Source organism: Camelus ferus, chromosome 5 (genome assembly GCF_009834535.1).
Source record: "Camelus ferus isolate YT-003-E chromosome 5, BCGSAC_Cfer_1.0, whole genome shotgun sequence".
Taxonomy (NCBI): Eukaryota; Metazoa; Chordata; class Mammalia; order Artiodactyla; family Camelidae; genus Camelus; species Camelus ferus.
Window position 1 is genome coordinate 32,109,973 of NC_045700.1, and position 18,026 is coordinate 32,127,998.

An 18,026-nucleotide genomic window follows, 5' to 3' on the forward strand; every position below is an offset into this window, starting at 1 on the left:
GGTTCTGTATGAATTTTAGGATTATTTGCTTTAGTTCTGTGAAAAGTGTCATGGGTATTTTGATAGGGATTGCTGTAGAGTACTTTTAAGTACTATGGCCATTTTAATATTAGTAATTCTTCTAATCCAGAAGCAAGGGCTATCTTTCCATTTTTTTTTTTGTATCATCTTCAATTTCCTTCATCAATGTTTTATAGTTTTCATAGTTTAAGTCTTTCATCTCCTTGGTTAAGTTTATTTGTAGGTATTTTACTCTTGCTGATGTAATTTTAAATATTTTTTTTAACTTTCTCTTTCTGATAGTTTATTTTAAGTGTATGGAAAAGCAACAAATTTCTGTATATTAATCTTGTAACCTACAACTTTGCTGAATTCATTTATTCTAACAGATTTTAGGCACAGACTTTAGAGTCTTCTGTATCAAATATCATGTCATCTGCAAATAACAACAATTCTACTTCTCCTTTTTAATTTGGATGCCTTTATTTCCTTTCCTTTTTTTTTTTGATTATTCTGGCTAGGGGTTTCAATACTATGTTAAATAGAAATGGTGAGAGTAAGCATCTTTGTCTGGTTCCTGAATTCAGAGTAAAGGCTTTCCATTTTCCATTGTTGAATATGAGGTTAGCTGAGGTTTGTCATAAACAGCCTTTATTATGTTTAGATATGCTCCCTCTAAACCCACTTTGATGAGTTTTTATCATAAATGGATGTTGAATATTGTCAAATTCTGTTCTGCATCTCTTGAGATGATCATGTGATTTTTATCCTACCTTTTGTTAACATGGTGTATCATATTTATTGATTTGCAAATACTGAACCATCCTTGAGTTCCAGGAATAAATCCAACTTGATCATGGTGTATGACTTTTTTTTTTTTTTTTTTACAATATTGTTGAATTTGGTTTGCTAATGTTTTATTGAGGATTTTTGCATATATATTCATAAAAGATACTGGCCTGTAAATTTCTTTTTCTGTAGTGTCTTTGTGATATCAGGGTAATGGTAGCCTTGAAGAATGATTTTGAGAGTAATCCATTCTCTTTATTTTTTTGGAATAGTTTGAGAAGGATCATTACCAGTTCTTTATATGTTTGGTAGAATTCCTCTGTGAAGCTGTTCTATCCTAGACTTTTGTTTACTTGGAGGCTTTTTGGTTTTTTTTTTAATTGCAAATCCAATTTCACTACTAGTGATATGTCTGTTTAAATTGTCTGTTTCTTCTTGATTCAGTCTTGGCAGGTTGTATGTTTCTAGAAATTTATCCATTTCTTCTTGGTTGCTCGATTTGTTGGCATGTAACTATTCTTATTATGCTCTTTTGTTTCCTGCGATCCTATGATCTCAGTTGTTATATCTCCTGTTTCATTTTTTTATTTTGTTTATTTGGAGATTCTCTTTTCTTCCTAGTGAGCCTGGCTAAAGGCTTACTGATTTTCCTTCTGTTTACAAAAAAAAAAAACAAACACCTCTGGGTTTTATTGATCTTTTCTATTTTTTAAAATCTCTATTTTATTTCCTCCCTGATCTTTATAATTTCCTTCCTTATGCTGACTTTGAGGGGTGTTTTCTCCTAGTTCCTTTAGGTGGTAGGTTAGGTTGTTTATTTGAGATTTTGTGTATTGAGGAAAGCCTATATCACTGTGAACTTCCCTCTTACAAATGCTCTTGTTGCATCCCATAGATTTTGGAGTATTTTGTTTCCATTTTCATTTATCTCAAGCTTTTTTCTTATTTTGTCTTTGATTTCTTTGTTAATCATTGGTTTTTTTAGTAGCATGTTGTTGAGTCTCTGTGTGTTCGTTTTTTATATTTCTTTCTGTAGTTTATCTCTAGTTTCATAGCTGGGAAAAATGCTTGATATAATTTGTGTTCTTTCAAATTTATTGAGACTTGTTTTGTGGCTAGCACGTGATCTATCCTAGAGATCGTTCCATGTGTACTTGAAAAGAATGTGTATTCTGCTGTTTTGGATGTAATGTTCTGTTGAGTGCCACTGGTTTATTGCGTCATTTAAAACTACTGTTGTCTTAATGATTTTCTGTCTGGATGATCTGTCCATTGATGTAAATGGGATGTTAAGTCCCCTCGTATTATTGTAGTATTGTCAGTTTCTCCTCTTATGTCTGTTAGTGTTTGATTTATATATGTAGGTGTTCCTGTACTGGGTGCAATATGTTAACAGATGTAATATCCTCTCCTTGTATTGCTCCCTGTATCATTATATAAATACCCTTCTCTCTATTTTGTTACAGCCTTTGTTTTAAAGCCTATTTTGTCTGAAATGAGTATTGCTACCCCCTCTTTCTTATTGTATCCATTTGCATGAAATATTTTTTCCATCCTCTCACTGTCACTCTGTGTGTGTGTCTTTAGCTCTGAAGTGTGTCTTTTGTAGGTAGCATATATAAGGATCTTATTTTTTATCCAGTCAGCCACACTATATCTTTTAATTGGAACATTTAGTCCATTGGCATTTAAAGTGATTATTAATAGGTATGTACTTATTGCTACTTTATAACTTGTTTTCCAGTTGCTTTTGTAGTTTTTCTCTGTTCATTTCTTCTTTTTGTTTCTTCCCTGTGGCTTGATGATTTTCTTTGCTTCTGTTCCTTTCATTTTAGTTGTTAAGTATTATTGATGTGTTGCTACTGTAGGGTTCATATTTGTTGACTCATAATTATATCTACTTGTTTCAAACTGGCAGTCACTTAATCTTGCCGGGTAGCATAACCTATGTTGCAGGTTCTTCACTTTTAGCCCTTTGAATATATCATGCTACTACTATCCGGCCTGAAAAGTTTCTGCAGAGAAAACAGCTGATAGCCTTAGGGGGGTTTCCTTGTATAGGATTCTTTGATTTTCTCTTACTACCTTTAAAATTCTCTTTAACTTTAGCTTTTGTCATTTTAATTATGATACATCTTGATGTGGATTTGTTTGGGTTCATCTTGATTGGAACACTGTGTTTCTGTATTGGGAGATCTATTTCTGTTTTTTGTTTGGTTGTTTTGTTTTTGGTTTTTGGGTTTTTTTCAGGTTTGAGAAGTTTTCAGCCATAACCTCCTCAAACACATCTTCAATCCACTTCTCTCTCTCCTTCTGGAACTTCTAAATGCAAATGTTGGTATGCTTAATGTTATTCTAGAGATCTCTTAATTTATTTTCATTTTATAAAAAATTTGTTTTTCTTTTTGTTGTTCTGATTAGGTGATTTCCATTATTCTATCTTAAAGATCTCTTATGTGTTTTTCTGCTGTATCACTTAGTCTGCTATTCATTCCTCCCAGTGTGTTTTTTCTTTCAGCTATTGAATTCTTCATTTCTGATTGGGTCTTTTTAATATTTTCTAGTGGGTCTTTTTTATATTTTCTAGTTCCTTGTTAAAGTGCTCACTGTGCACATCAATTTTTTTAACCTAATCTTTTAACATTTTTATTACTAATGCTTTGAATTTTTAATCTGGTAAATTATTTATTTCTGTTTCATTATTTATTTTTTCAAATGTTTTCTCTTGCTCATTCAAGTAAGAGTTGTTCCTCTGTCTTTTTATTTTGCTTAACTTTCTTTGCCTCTTTGAATTTAGGTTAAACATTTACCAATTGTGATCCTGAAGGTGTGTTCTTATGTGAGAGCATCCCTGTAGCGTCTGCCATGTGCCCACTGCCTCTCATGGCATAGCTGGATTTGATGTGGGCCTGGAGATGGAAGGGATAGAGTTGGCACTGGGTGTGAAGTGGGACTTCCTCTCTGCTCAGTGGCCATCACGTCCTGTCGAGGGTGTGATCTGATCCTAAGTTGCTTGAGCAGAAGCCCTACAGGTTGAGCTCAAGATGGTTCTGTTCCCTTTAAGTGTGTGTTTTCCCCTTTCCCTGCACTGAGATCCTTGCCTAGAGGGGCAGGGTGCTGAAATAAGTGGAGCCCTGTGGGCATGTGTGGCTTGTGTTGGCCACAGGCAGAAGTCCAGTTTACTGCCTGTGCAGATGCCCATGGCTCTACTCAGACTCAGCTTTGCGTACAAGTCCCCTTTGTCCTTCCAGCAGATCACTGCCCCCAGCCTCTGCTGCCTTCGCCCTGTTGTAGAATTCTTCCCCAGGGCAGGCAGGGCCTTTGTGGACCCTCAGAGTATATAGGCATGTGAGCTGTGGTTTAGCAGCTGACATCAGAGATCTGGGCTGCTTTGATTGTACTATTTGAGTAAGTGCCAACAATGCCACTGCCACTCCCTCTGTGCTCTGCCCTGGGACCAGTTTGCATCAGTGTCACATAGCCTAGTCTTCTCCTCCATCATGGCTAACCCCCATCCAGTGCCACACTGTGATATGGAGTGAGTAGAGCCAGAATTTTTGCTCGACTTAAGCTTGATGTGCAGTGAAGCAGTTGCAGGAAACCCAGCAGCCTCTAGAGCAGACCTCTCTCTTCCCTGCCTAAGGGGCAGGCCAGTGTGGATGCTTCTTAGGAGCAGAGTTCAGGCCTTCCCACAGCCCTTCTGTTAGTCCCAGTAGTTCTCCAACCAGCCAGGGGGGCTTGTCTCTCCCACATAAGACAAGGATATCTCCCCAGGATGGAGTACCCAATATTTGGCTTGAACTGCTCACTCCTCAAGGTGGGTGTCCTCCCCATGTAATCTCCATTTTCATCTGAGTCCCCTTCCAGGTACAGATACCACACTAATTGCTTTTCTTCCTTTCCTACCAGATTATGTGTATGTTTCTTACAGCGTTCATTGTGTAGTTCTTCCGCCAGTTTCCAATTAGTTTTCAGTGAGCACTGTTCCACATGTAGATGTATTTTTTGTGTATTCATGGTGAGAGATGAGCTCCATGTCCTCTTATTCCACCATCTTGATCCAAACCTTTGAGGTTGTACCGTTTTACATTCCAGTACACAAGGGTTCTAGTTTCTTTACATCCTTGCCAACATTAAAAAAAGTTTTTTTTAATATAGTAGCCATCCTAATGATATGAGGTGATATCTCCTTGTAGATTTGACTTGCATGATTAGTGATGTTGAACTTCTTTTCATGTTCTTTTTGGTCATTTGTATATCTTCTTTGGAGACATGTCTATTCACCCTGTGTTTTAATTGGGGTGTTTGTTGTTGTTGTGGTCATTTGTATATCTTCTTTGGAGACATGTCTATTCACCCTGTGTTTTAATTGGGGTGTTTGTTGTTGTTGAGTTTTAAGAGTTCTTTATATATTCTGGATATTAACCCCTTATATGATTTGCTAATATTCTCCCTCACTCTGTAGGCTGACTTTTCACTCTGTTGATTTTATCCTCTGAGTAAAAACAGAAGTTTTTAATTTTGATATGGTCCAGTTTATCTATTTGTATATTTTTTGCCTGCACTTTTGGTGACATATATAAGAAGTTATTGCCAAATCTAATGTCATGAAGTTTTTCCTCTGTATTTTCTTCTAAGAATTTTATTGTTTCAACTCCTGTGTTTAGGTCTTTGATCTACTAGAGTTAATTTTTGTATGTGATAAAGGTAAGGGTCTAACTTCATTTTCTGGCATGTGATTATACAGTTTTACCAAGATTTCTTGAAGACCGTTCTGTCCCTATTGTGTAATCTTGGCATTCTTGTTGAAAACCATTTGACTGCATGTGTAAGGATTTATTTCTGGGCCCTCTTTTTTGTTCTGTTGGTCTACGTGTCTGTCTTGATGCTAGTACTAGACTTTTTTATTTACTGTAGCTTTGCAATAAGTTTTGAAATCAAGAACTATGACACTTCCAACTTTGATCTTTGAACAATTTTTTTAAATGTAGGTATTTTCTTCCCAGAGTGGCAATTACAGTTTTAACAGCTTTCATTTACAGCCTCATCTTCAATAATAAAACAAAAACCTTTTATTATTTTATACATTTGCCATTATCAAGATCTAATTGTGTAGCCATGAAAAACCAAGTGATACAATTCTCCATCATAGAACGTTATGCATGCAAGATGAAAAAATGTATTAAAACATAGTATGTAATGAAAAAGAATATGAAAAGGAATATATATATGTATAACTGAATCACTATGCTGTACACCAGAAATTAATACAACATTGTAAACTGAAAATACTTCAATAAAAAAAATCTATAATACATAGAACTGTGAGTTTAAGAGTACCATTGTATGGAGGTGAGGTGAAGGAAAACTTTATAAGAGGACCTTGGAGCTGGATTTTATAGGGTGGATGTATGTGGAACCACATTAGATAGACAGGAGATAACTTTCTGGGGAGGAAGAAAAGCATATTGAGGAGCAAGCCAGTTATGATTAGAGCAAAGAAAATGAAACTACTTGTTAAGAACACGGATTATAAGTAAACTTGACCTTGTACCTGGCTATTACTTTATTTTTACTCTTAAGAGTTTATATATTCAAGTTGGCCAAATACATGTTTTCTTTTGTTTTGTAAATTCTAGCTAAAAAAGCAGAGGATTTAATTTTTATTTTCTAAATCTACCATGACAATTATATTTTTATTCGTATATTTCCTTGAGTAATTTAGGACTAAAAGAGTTCTTATATTTGCCCACTATCATAGCTATTAATGTTTCATATATATATATACACATATATACGTATGTATATATATTATTTTCTGTATTTTGATTCTATGTGATTTTGGACAGAAATGTTTATTTTTTAATCTGTTAAAAATTAGAGCTCATATCAATAAAATTAGATTTTGTTCTAAAAATAAAAATTTTAATAGGACATGAGGAAAGCAATTCTTTAAATGTAGACATTTTGGGTGATTAACTGGAAAAAGGTGATACAGTCTAGACAGAAATTATATGAGGCCTTGTAAGGCCTTGTACAACTAGAATGGAAGTTGTAACCAGCCATTCTGGATCATAGGCCTAAAGAAGATGATGATGAATCTTAAAAATCATACCTCTGCCTTTGTTTAGACATGTTGTAGTAGACAACTAGGAGGCGATGGAGCCATGAACAAAATGATACTTGGGAAGAGACATTCCTGAAGTGTATATAACCACTGTTATGGACAGGAGAAGACTGAATTTAATAGGATTCCCTATTGGCTTTTATATTCTCATAGATATGATTAGATAGGAATTTGTCTATAACAGTTGCCTTGGAAGCATAAAGCAATGTGTGGTAATATATTAAAATGATGGAGGATGATAAAGCCCATATTCAGGATAGCTTCAGGAAGGATGGGCACATGATTGAATTTTCAGTTGTATGGGTCTGTGCATGTGTTTGTGTTTTAAACTTGAAGGAAATCAGGAGGAAGGACAGGAACTTTAAGTAGAGATGATCCGAAGTATATGTTGAACTGGTATTCCAGAATTGGTGACTGGATACCAGGCAAGAGGAAACAGGTCAAGGATGACTCTAATGTTTCAAATGTGGTTTACTAGGAGATGGGTGGTATTGCTGATTTCAGCACACATATAAACAGACATACACACACTGTCTCACACATACAGAGGCACACTTAGCACTTTTAATCTGGGTAGTGAAATTAACATGAACACATTAGATAAATCCAAGTGTTGTGGAAACTACTGTTATCTTCACAGGCGGAGTTTTTGCCAGCATATGAAAGTTGTAGTTATTCTCAAATTAAAAAGAAAAGATGTATAACAAAGTTTAGAAATCCAATTAATATTCTCATTTTCTATTTCTTCTTTGTGAAATCAGTGTTACATTTATCTGCCAGTGTTAGCATAACTGGGTAAAATATAATTAAAAAATTTTTGAGATTCTGGTATTTCTAAAATGGCCCTTGTAAGTCAATTTTATCCTTAAAAATGTGTAGTTTTTTGTGCTTGCTTTGGCAGCACATATACTAGAAATGTGTAGGTTTTTTTTTTGTTTTTCAGTATATGAAAAAAATCTAATTTAAAAAGTAAAGACAGTTCCTTAACAAAGATTTGCATATTGATTCAACTTAAGAAAGTGTAGTTCTGCTATTGCTAGAAAATCCTATGTGAAAGGAATATATGACTTCTGTATAAAATTCTTCCTCATTAGTTTTTTCCATGGACAGATGTTTTCTATACACATATTAGTGCCTTAAGGGAAGGCTAAATTTTTCTAATGCCAACTTACCATGTTATTTTACTGAGGAAGAATTTGATTTCATAGTTAATATAATTTAATCCATGTAAGTAAGACATAGTTTTATTGACATGGGAGATGTTGGCATGTCTAAAATTCTCATAATATATTGTAATTAATGTTTTCATGACCTTGAAAAGTCTCCTGTAGAAGCTAATCCACTTTCTGAATGATAATTGCTGTATAAATAAGAAAATCTGGGCTTGGTCTTTAAATTTAAATATTTAATATCTTAATATTGCTATGTACTTTTGTTGTATTAACACACTGAAAACAATGCCAAAAATAAATTTTGCTTTGTATACTCTCACTCCAAGTTCAACATGAAACATATAGAACATATATAATGGTTATTCTGATATTAGGATAACAATATATGTGTACAAATACATTTCCCACTATACCTTTATTTATTGCATTAACATCCTTGCTTTCTTTTTTCCCTGAGGAAAGGCATTCTTTCTGTTCCTTTTATGTCTTTTTCTTTGTAAATAGTGATACAGTAAGACAGAGAGACCTTTTCACTAAAATGTCATAGGAAACTGTCTGGTTATATTGAATGAGATAATTTTCTAAGATGAAATTCAAAGAAATTCAGATGCAAAGAGCCTGTATAAAGCAATTATTTTATCATCATACTAAGTAAGATAAAGTTAAATTTTACAGTATAAGTTAATAAGTAAAATTTAATTTCATAAATATTCATTCAGTGCCCCCTTTCTGACCAGTATTTTGTGAGAAATTTAAAAACAAATACAGCACACCCTCCCTATTCTTCATTGAACTTACATAACACAGTGGTTAGGGAAAGATTTTTCTCCCCTATGAGTCAATTAATGTACATGAATTAATAAATTCTATACTAATAGTTAATGTAACTAGTAGTCAATATTGTTGAATTTTTACTATATAACAGGCCTTACACTATGTCATCTACCTGCATTACCTCACTGAATTCTCAGTAAAAGCCCCATGAAATAAGTCCTGTGTTTTATTGTGTTTGTTTTATGGATTTGGAAGCATACTCAAGAGGTTAAGGAACTTCTCCGAGGTCATGCAGTTGACATTTGAGCCCAGGCAGTATAATTTCCATCAACATGCTCTCAACCACTAGAGAAAACAAGTGAATGTAACAGAGGAAAAGACAAGATACAAAGAGCTTCATGGTAAACATGAGCCATGGGTTAGCCCTTGAGTAATTATGTGGGACGTACAGATCTAAGGGAGAACACAGAGATTTCAAGTGGGAAGAAGAGATGAGGAGATGGACAAAACAAGGTGACTGTACGGTGTACTGAAGAGATGGACCTAATACAAGAGTGAGTATTTTGAGGACAACTCACATAGTCATGCTGACTCATAGTTACGATCAGTCTGCTCAAGGAGGCTCCTGGTGCTGCCCATCAATTGTATGAAACTTCCCCTCTGTTCTCTCTTCCACTCTGTGAATTATGATTTCAGAATTTCAGCACTCCCTTCAAACCATACCTCCTCTCCAATCCTCGCTCTCAGTTTATGATATTACTTTCTTTTATACTGAGAAAAACAGAAGGAAACAGAAGAAAATCTCCACGAGTCCCACCATCCCATCTCCTCCTCCCCTTACTTGCATCTGTAGCCATACACTCTGCCTTCTCTCCTATTACTATGAAGGCATTGTCCCTGCTTCTAATGACAGTCAGCCCATCTACTGCACAGGGGATGCCCTCCCCTCTTAATTGCTCAACCACATTGTTCCAACAATTCTGCCCACCTCTTTGATCATCAGTTCTCTTTCTCTCAGATTATTCCCAGCAGCATGCAAACAAGCTGCTTATGCTCCCTTAAATACAAACATGTAAACAAAGTGCCTCTTTAGCCTTTAGACAACACTGCTCTTCACAGATATGCTCGCTTCTCGTTTAAAATCTTCTTGAGAGAATTGGCTGTGCTCGCTATCTTGCACCACTCCCCACCTCCATTTTGTCCTAAACTCCCTTCGGTTAACTTTAATCTTCACGATACCAGCACAACTGCTCCTGCCAAGGTCATTAATAATCCCTACGTTGCTCCATCTAATTGCCTGTTCTCAGACTTCATATTTCTTGAGCTATCACCATGATTTGTCACAACTGATTTCCATCCCCTTTTTGAAACAAATGTTTCACTTGGCTTCCAAGTCACCATGCTGTCCTAATTTTCTCATTTCTCTATGAACACTCCTGTTTGTTATATATTTGTGTTTTTCTTTTCTTCCTCTTTTTTTTTTTTTTTTTTTGTAAATTCCCTAACCTCTAAATGTAGGTATGTCCCAAAGATAAGTCCTTGGAACTGGCCTATTTTCTGTGAGCTCTCATTCTCTTGGCAATTTTATTATTCTCTTCACTTTAAATATCATCTCAACCTCCAATCCAGACCTCTCTTCTGACATCCAGAACTGAACATCTAACAGCGATATCTCCACTTGGATATCTAACATTTATCTGAAACTTAACACGTCCCAAACTCGGCAGCAAAGAATCCCCATAAACCCCCTCTTTTCATGGAGTGCATTGTCTTAGGAAACGGAAACATCATTCTTCCAATTGCTCAGGCCAAACCTTGGAATCTCATTTGAGCCCCGTTTCTTGTAACCCACATCTGACACATCAGCAATTTCAAAATATTACCTCTCATCATCTCCAGCGCTCCCATCTTAGTCAAAGCCACCAACAGTTTTTACCTGAATTATTGTCATAAGCTACACTAAGTGTTTTTTGTTTTGTTTTGATTTTTGCTTTTCCTTTTTCCCTACAGTCTCTAATTCAATAGAACAATCAGAGTGATCTCATTAAAATTTAAGCCCGTTTGTGCTACTGCTTAAATCACTCCAATGCTTTGCATCTCCTTCAGTGAAAAAGCCACAGTCCTTTCAGTGTCCTACGAAGCTCTACATGATCTGGCTTCCCATGACTTCTCCCCTGTTCTGCATTAGCACTTACCCACTTCCTCCTTCAGTTGCAGGTGCAGGGAACACAGGAACACACGAAGAACACTCCCACTGTAGGGTTTTGGCACTTTCTATTCCCTCTGCCTGGGGTGTTTGTTCTCTGAATGTCCACATGGTTTGTTCCCTCACCTTAGAGTCTTTACTCAAATGCCACCTTCTCTCTGGAGTCTTCTCTAGCCACATTATATAAAATGATATACCCGTGACCCTTTGTCTCCTTTCTCTGCTTTATTTTTCTCTTTCATGCTACTGGCTACTTAACTTAGAGCACGTTTTACTTACTTACCTTCTTTACTGTCTGTTTCCCTCGCTAGAGCATAAGTTCTCTGAATGCAGAGACCTTTCTTTGTTTTATTCACTGCTGTATCCCCAGCTCCTAGAAGACTTTGATGTATGGTGGGCACTCAATAGATATGTGTTGAGCAGATCAATAAATTAATGACTGGTGGTATATATTCTGATGGTATATAGAGGACATGACAGGCCAGAAGCTTGACTCTGATGCTGTAATCAGAAGAGAAGAGCTGTTACAGGTTTTCAGAGGGAAACTGATGTGATGAAAGAGGTGTATATAGACCTGCATTGGGCTCAGCTAGTATTTTTGTCGTCTTTTCTTCCAGCAGGACAGTTGGCCTGGAGCAGAATAAGAAAAAAATGAACAGTGGAAATACTTCCATGTTGGGAATGTACAATGTGCTCTGTAAAAGAGATCAGAGAAAAACTGAAGTAGTTGGAATTTCGTAATAGCTAAGAGAGGGCTAACAAATAGTTATATTTAAAGTTGAAGGTTTTTTTTTTTTTTTTTTTTTTTTTTAGCTTCTATTTGTTGAGAAACTAACTAGTGGGTGTAAATCTCTATGCTAGGTGCTGAAATTCTAATCCTTTAGTCATCCTTTCTAATACTCAAATTAGGCTGAAAAAGTAAATGGCATTATTCCTATTTTACAATTAAGGAAACTGAGGGGAGAAGAGAACTTTTTGTTCGGGGTTAACTATTGGAAATGGCTTTTTTTCCATAATTTCTTCTAAACTTGCTGCCAGATCTCTCTGTTCAGTATTTGAATGACTGACTTACCTGCTTTGTCTATTGTGGCTATTTTCCACTGGTACAAAAGTCACATTTTCAAATACAAAAGTTCTACTATAATTTTTCTCTCATAGGTTTCTAAAAACAAGTTATACATCTGCACACTAAGTAAATCATGCCCTAGGTTTTCTTCATTGTTATTGAAGGTATTCAATAACCCACAAGGCTTTTTACATACATATCAGATCACATTTTTTAAATGTTAATCCCCGAGGGCACGCTGTTGGCTTTCTCAGCAGAAGCCACTGCTTTGTAACCTGTGCCTTAGGTGATAATCCTTCAGTGGGAGGTGGATGGACCCACCTCCTAGCAATTCTGCTGTAGATAATGTTCTGATGAGACTGAGTATAGATCTCTTTAAAAACAAACCAAAGCAAGTCACATTTTCAAATAGTAACGGTGAAACCTAGTTTGGGGTAAAACTGGGGGGACATCATATTCTCCAATGTGGCAGGCATCTGGTTTCCATTCTTAATGAGGGGCATTTTGGAGGCTTCTTCACTGAACAGTTGCCAACATGGACCGAAGACTCCCAGCTGACATCTTTCAGTCCCCCTCCCCAGCCCAGGTTTCTGCTTCAGGCAATAAACCATTCATAAATTTGCTTCTGGGGCTCCCCACCTCAGCAGACAGTCCTACAGAACAGAGCCCCAGCAAGAGGGCTTGAACCCAGCTGCCATCTACCATGTCCACTAGTTCTTACAAACTTGTGGCTCCTTGCCACATGAAAATGTGGAAACGTACTTCTTCAACAGCTGCTCCTTTTTTTCCCCACCCAGTCCCTACAGAGCCCTCGAGGAGACTTCCTGCCTCACATGTCTCCAGACATCAGGGAAATCAAGTCACAGTTCCCCAAGTGCTTTCTTATTGTATGGGACCAACACATAAGTTCAGGTTACAGTTTCACAGCCAATAAATATCTATGCCTCTCTGAAAAGCAGTCACAATCTCTGAAAATAAGTATCTTGGGACCCCTGTCATTTGACTTGATAAGAGAAAAGTTACCTTTCTCCCTTGCCCCAGAAGGAGGAAGTACCACCACATACCTAGTGTCTTTGAATTCCCTACTTCATTGAACTCTTCTTCAAATTCCTAATCTTTTTTCAAAGAGGCTGGAGGTGGGTGATGGAGATTCAGAGTCACAGTATCACCTCTGACCTCTTTCCAGCAGTTTCTTCTAGAGTTTGGGTTATTTATTTATATAAAACTGGTGTCAGTTTTGAGACTTGCTGAAACTCCAGAAATAGATTTTACTCGCCCCATTATACATATCCACATTTGTCTGTTATCAAACTGTATACAAGTTGCAAAGCCAGAATTTGCATGAGGCTCCCTGACTCCAAAGTTGTGCCCTTCCTGCTGTTCTTGACTTGACTTCCTTGAGGGAGCAGAGGACAACGAAATATGCACAGAGCAATCAGGGGACAATGGTAAGAAGACTGAGATTATAGAGGGCAAGCATAAATATCCATGAAATGCTGCAGTGTACCTTGTTCAGTGAATGTGAAATTGAGGTTCAGTTAATGTGTACTGTACAATTAATGAGTTCTCAGCTAGAATGGATACACCTGCATTTAAGGTATATCTCAAGACCAGGTGACTGTAGTGGACTCTGGAGCAGAAGGAAAAATGAATGTGAGTCCTACAGTACTGTCATTTTAAAGAGTCCAGAATTGATATGCATCGTGGTGGGAGTGGGGACCAAAGGGAACAACAGCAATGAGTAAGTGGGAGTCTGAGACAGATGGTGTAGACTTCAAATAAAGAAACCCAGAGGGGGGTGGATAAATAATGATGCGAGTAGCACTGGGAGTAAGGAAAAATTGGACAACCCCATGCCAAGAACTTAGGGAATATAGGATGAGATAAGACCTTTAAATGTTTCCTACCTCTGACAATAAAAATTGTGCAAGAGCAAGTAACACCTGGAAGAAAGTTTTTTCAGTGTTTTGTTGTAACCCCTTGTTACAGTCAAGAGAATCAGGTAACAAAAGATAATGCTGAGCAACATAACAGATTCAAGTGTTTTTTTCTTTAGAAAAATGTTATTTTTCCATTCTAACATAATACTCTATCAAAACAAATAAATAACCAAACCAAAACAAACAAACAATGGGAGTTGAGCAAGAAAAATGGTCATATGCCTAGAATTTAAGTAAAAAATAAAATTTTATTGGTAGGAGAATCACCAATGTGGATTTGTGGGGAAATGTCTATTTAACTGTTACATTTGTGTGTCATGTACTATTCCAAAATAACATAATAACTTCTAAAAAGACATGTAGTCCCTTTTGTAAACAGTTTCCGTCATCGGAGAATCAGCTCAGCTGTGAGTGATTTTAACGGAAGTAAATTGCTTCCAGTGTGTGCTTAACAGACTGTGTCACAAAACTGCAGCCCGAAAACCGGAGGCTGAAAGACCTGAGGGTTACCCGAGATGCACACGTCTTAACTGTCGCCTGGCTTTGGCAGTCTCTTTCTGGGAGAGCCTGGCTGGGGCCACATGACTACTGTATCTTCATATTTATTCTTGATGATCTGGGGGTAGACAAGAGTTAGGGCCTTCCTAATAAAGCATATTCATTTATTTTCTATATATGCATGGAATATTTGTGTCTTACAAAGAGCATCGTTAGCAAAAGAGGTAGAGTTAAGTTGCACAAGGTCCCCATCCTCTCTATGCTTGAAAACGGCAACCAAAAATATTTATTGGCAGATTATTAGTTTTATCTTTATGAAATTATAGTGATAAACGTTTTCCTTTAGTGCCACCTTTAAATAGGTGAACAAGATTTCACTCTGCCTTTATTGTGTTTATAGTGACCCTTACATACAGTGATCATGACCATTATTATGATTTATATTTTTCACTCACACGTTTTATTACATTTACTACACAATACATCAGATGAGTTAGTGTCACCATCATCACTTATAGTGGCTAGCTGAGTTTCCCCAAATCACTTTGGAAAAAGGACCGTGCTCTGTCTCAACCCACATTCTTTAAATACATAAGTGTTCCACTCTTCATCTCACTGCTGTGGGCCACATTAACACCCAGGCCGCCGTGGCTGTGATCACTGGGGTAGTTTTCCACTTGACATACTGTAGCTGGAGTGGCTGCGCATTCTTTGGTGCAGAACATACCAAAAGTTCAACTAACTCCTCCACTAAATACATGTTTATTAGTGCCTGCCAGGTACCAGAAACTGTGCCAATCCTGTGACTGCAAATATGAGTTAGACATATTCCCTGCCACTCATGGAATCTGATTTTATTCATTAGGTTACAGTCTATTCATATCGTTATTTATTTTGATGCCAAATCTGCCCCAAGTTTGGGTAGTTGGAGCCCCTTCTTTACTTTCTAGCTGAGAAAAGGAGAAACATACATGAGACACACCTGGTATATTAGAAAATGTAGCATCATCAATTGATCTGTTTCTCTAAAACACACATATAGAACTTTCAAAAATTAGATTTTTCAAGGGCTGAAAGAGGAATTTTAGCATTAACTGAGCTTTTGATGATTAAGCAACTTTGAAGAATTAGTTTAAATGTCTGCACAGGTGAAAAGAAAAGGCAACCTTTTCTTTGAATGAGCTTTTGGGAGTGATCACAACAGCACACTTCTCCTTTGCATTCAAACTAAAGCAAAAGGATTTTCTCTTTCTCCTTTCCTGCTCACTCCCCTTCTCTTCCTAAACATTTTGGTCTGAAAGCCATTAAGGAAGGCTGTGGTCAGCCAATCGGAGAGTCAGAGCCCACACAGGATGAGGACTGTGTCCACATGTGGCTCTGGGTGTCAGAGCCTCTAGAGAAGAAGAAGGGCAACCACAGGGCATCAGAGCCCAAACAGAGTGAGGAGAGAGGCTCTGTGGCAAGGCAGGCTCGCATGGGGTATCAGACCCTGTGTGAGTCCAGATGGCAATCCCATGGGAGGTGGCCTGGCAGGGCATCTCAGAATGCAAACAGTGCCGGGAAGGCATCCTCCTAAGAGATCTACCAAGGGTGGTTATTAGAGGCTGAGTGAGGCAAAGAGTGCTTTCATATGGGGGACCAGCCAGTCTTAGATTTCATAGCCAAGTCAGGTGCACAGGACCTCAATGTATGAGAAATGGCATTTGAAAGGAGGGTTTCACACAGGGTGAGTAGGTTTCCAGGCAGGGGCTGGCTCAGGGCAGGATGTTGGACCCTAGGTAAGGTGAGGGGAGCTGCTGGGTGGCAGGTTTATCCAGAGCTGTGTGTCAGACATGGGCAGGATAAGAAGAAGCTGGCACCCTGTGCTGAGTTTCAGAGGTCACATGTATGGGGGAGAAGATGACAGAGGTGATGGGAGACTGGCTGCATACAGTGGGACTGATCAAATAAATCAGGCTACTTACTGTCAAAAACAGGAGGTTAAAAAGATGGAAAGGGAAAATCTAGAATGAACCCTGTGGAATTGGAATGGAACTGGAGATGTCAGTGTTAATTTTTGAATTTCAATATAGAGGAAAAGAGAGATTAAAACAAAGTTTAAAAGTGTGCACATGTACACACACACACACACACACACACACACACACACACACACTCCTATGGCTATCCACTGAGTGGGCTTGGAAACAATGACATCTCGGTAACAGTGAGCATACCTAGCACTCATATATTGAATTTCTTAATCCATCTAAAAGGAATTAGAGCTCCTTAGAGAAAAATGTCTGAATGCTGGCCTGGGTCAGGGAAAGCACAAGTTGAGTTTAGACCATTTTGCTGTACCTGAGACCAAGAGAGTGGATGCAGAATGATGGGGAGGGGGGAGCTCAGAAGCCAAGGAGAAGGGGATCCAACTACCCAAACTTGGGGCAGATTTGGCATCAAAATAAAAAATATGAATAGACTGTAATCTAATGAATAAAATCAGATTCCATGAGTCTATACTCTTATGAATAAATGAATACGTAAGTAGATATTCTGATGAGCAGTGGGACATCTAAACAGTTTCAACGGTCCTCCATACAAAGATCCTTATTAATTACAAAGGGGAAATAGATGACACTGTCTTAAATGATGAAAGTGAACACCGTCAGCAATGGGATGAGTCAAAATCTTGCCCCACCTGAGAGTGTGCAGCAGCTCTCGGGCAATGTTCCTGCCAGGGATGCATAATTTGAATCTAATTATGAGGGACATTAAACAGTCCAAACTGATGGACATTCAACAGCAACAGCAACAACAAAAAACTGGCCTGTAAACCTCAAAATGTCAAGGGCAAAGAAGTCAAGGATAGCCTGAGTCTGAAGACCCTAATGAGACATAACAATCATACGGAACTCATGATTTTAAACTTGAGCCTTTTGCCCTAACGGCATTATTAGAACAATTGGTGAAATTTGAATAGTGTCTGAGGATTAAGTGGTAGTAATGGATCAACTAAAATTTCTTCATTTTAACTGTTCTATAATAGTTACATAAAAGGATATCCTTATTTGTGGAAAATTCTAAAATATTGAGGTGGATGATTCATTATCTTAATGAATGATAAAACAATCTCACATCATTCAAAAAAAGTTCTTTGCACTATTTTGTGGTTTTGAAAATACAACTTTTTGGAGTCTTGACTTAATTGAAGATGGGTCATATGTTCAAAATCATTTTAGAAGCTGATAAAAATAAATATATTTGTAGCATCTTAAGTGTTATGGATTAGTTTCCATGGGATGGAGTTTATCTTACAGTAGGTTTATTAGGGAGTGCTCTTAGGATTCATATCTTTAGGAAGGAAGAGAGGGAAGCAGGATTGTGCAGATGGAAAATTCCAGCTGTTTGTTGATAAATGTTTACTATGGAGGTCTCTGAAATAACAGTGATTTTTTAAAGCCTTTATTTATAT

The 18,026-nt window shown here is 37.3% G+C and overlaps 1 protein-coding gene across 1 annotated transcript in view; it reads left to right on the forward strand.

Annotated features, from left to right (window-relative positions):
- GALNT13 (polypeptide N-acetylgalactosaminyltransferase 13) overlaps positions 1–18,026 on the forward strand; it is a 462,400-nt gene that overhangs the window by 214,932 nt on the left and 229,442 nt on the right.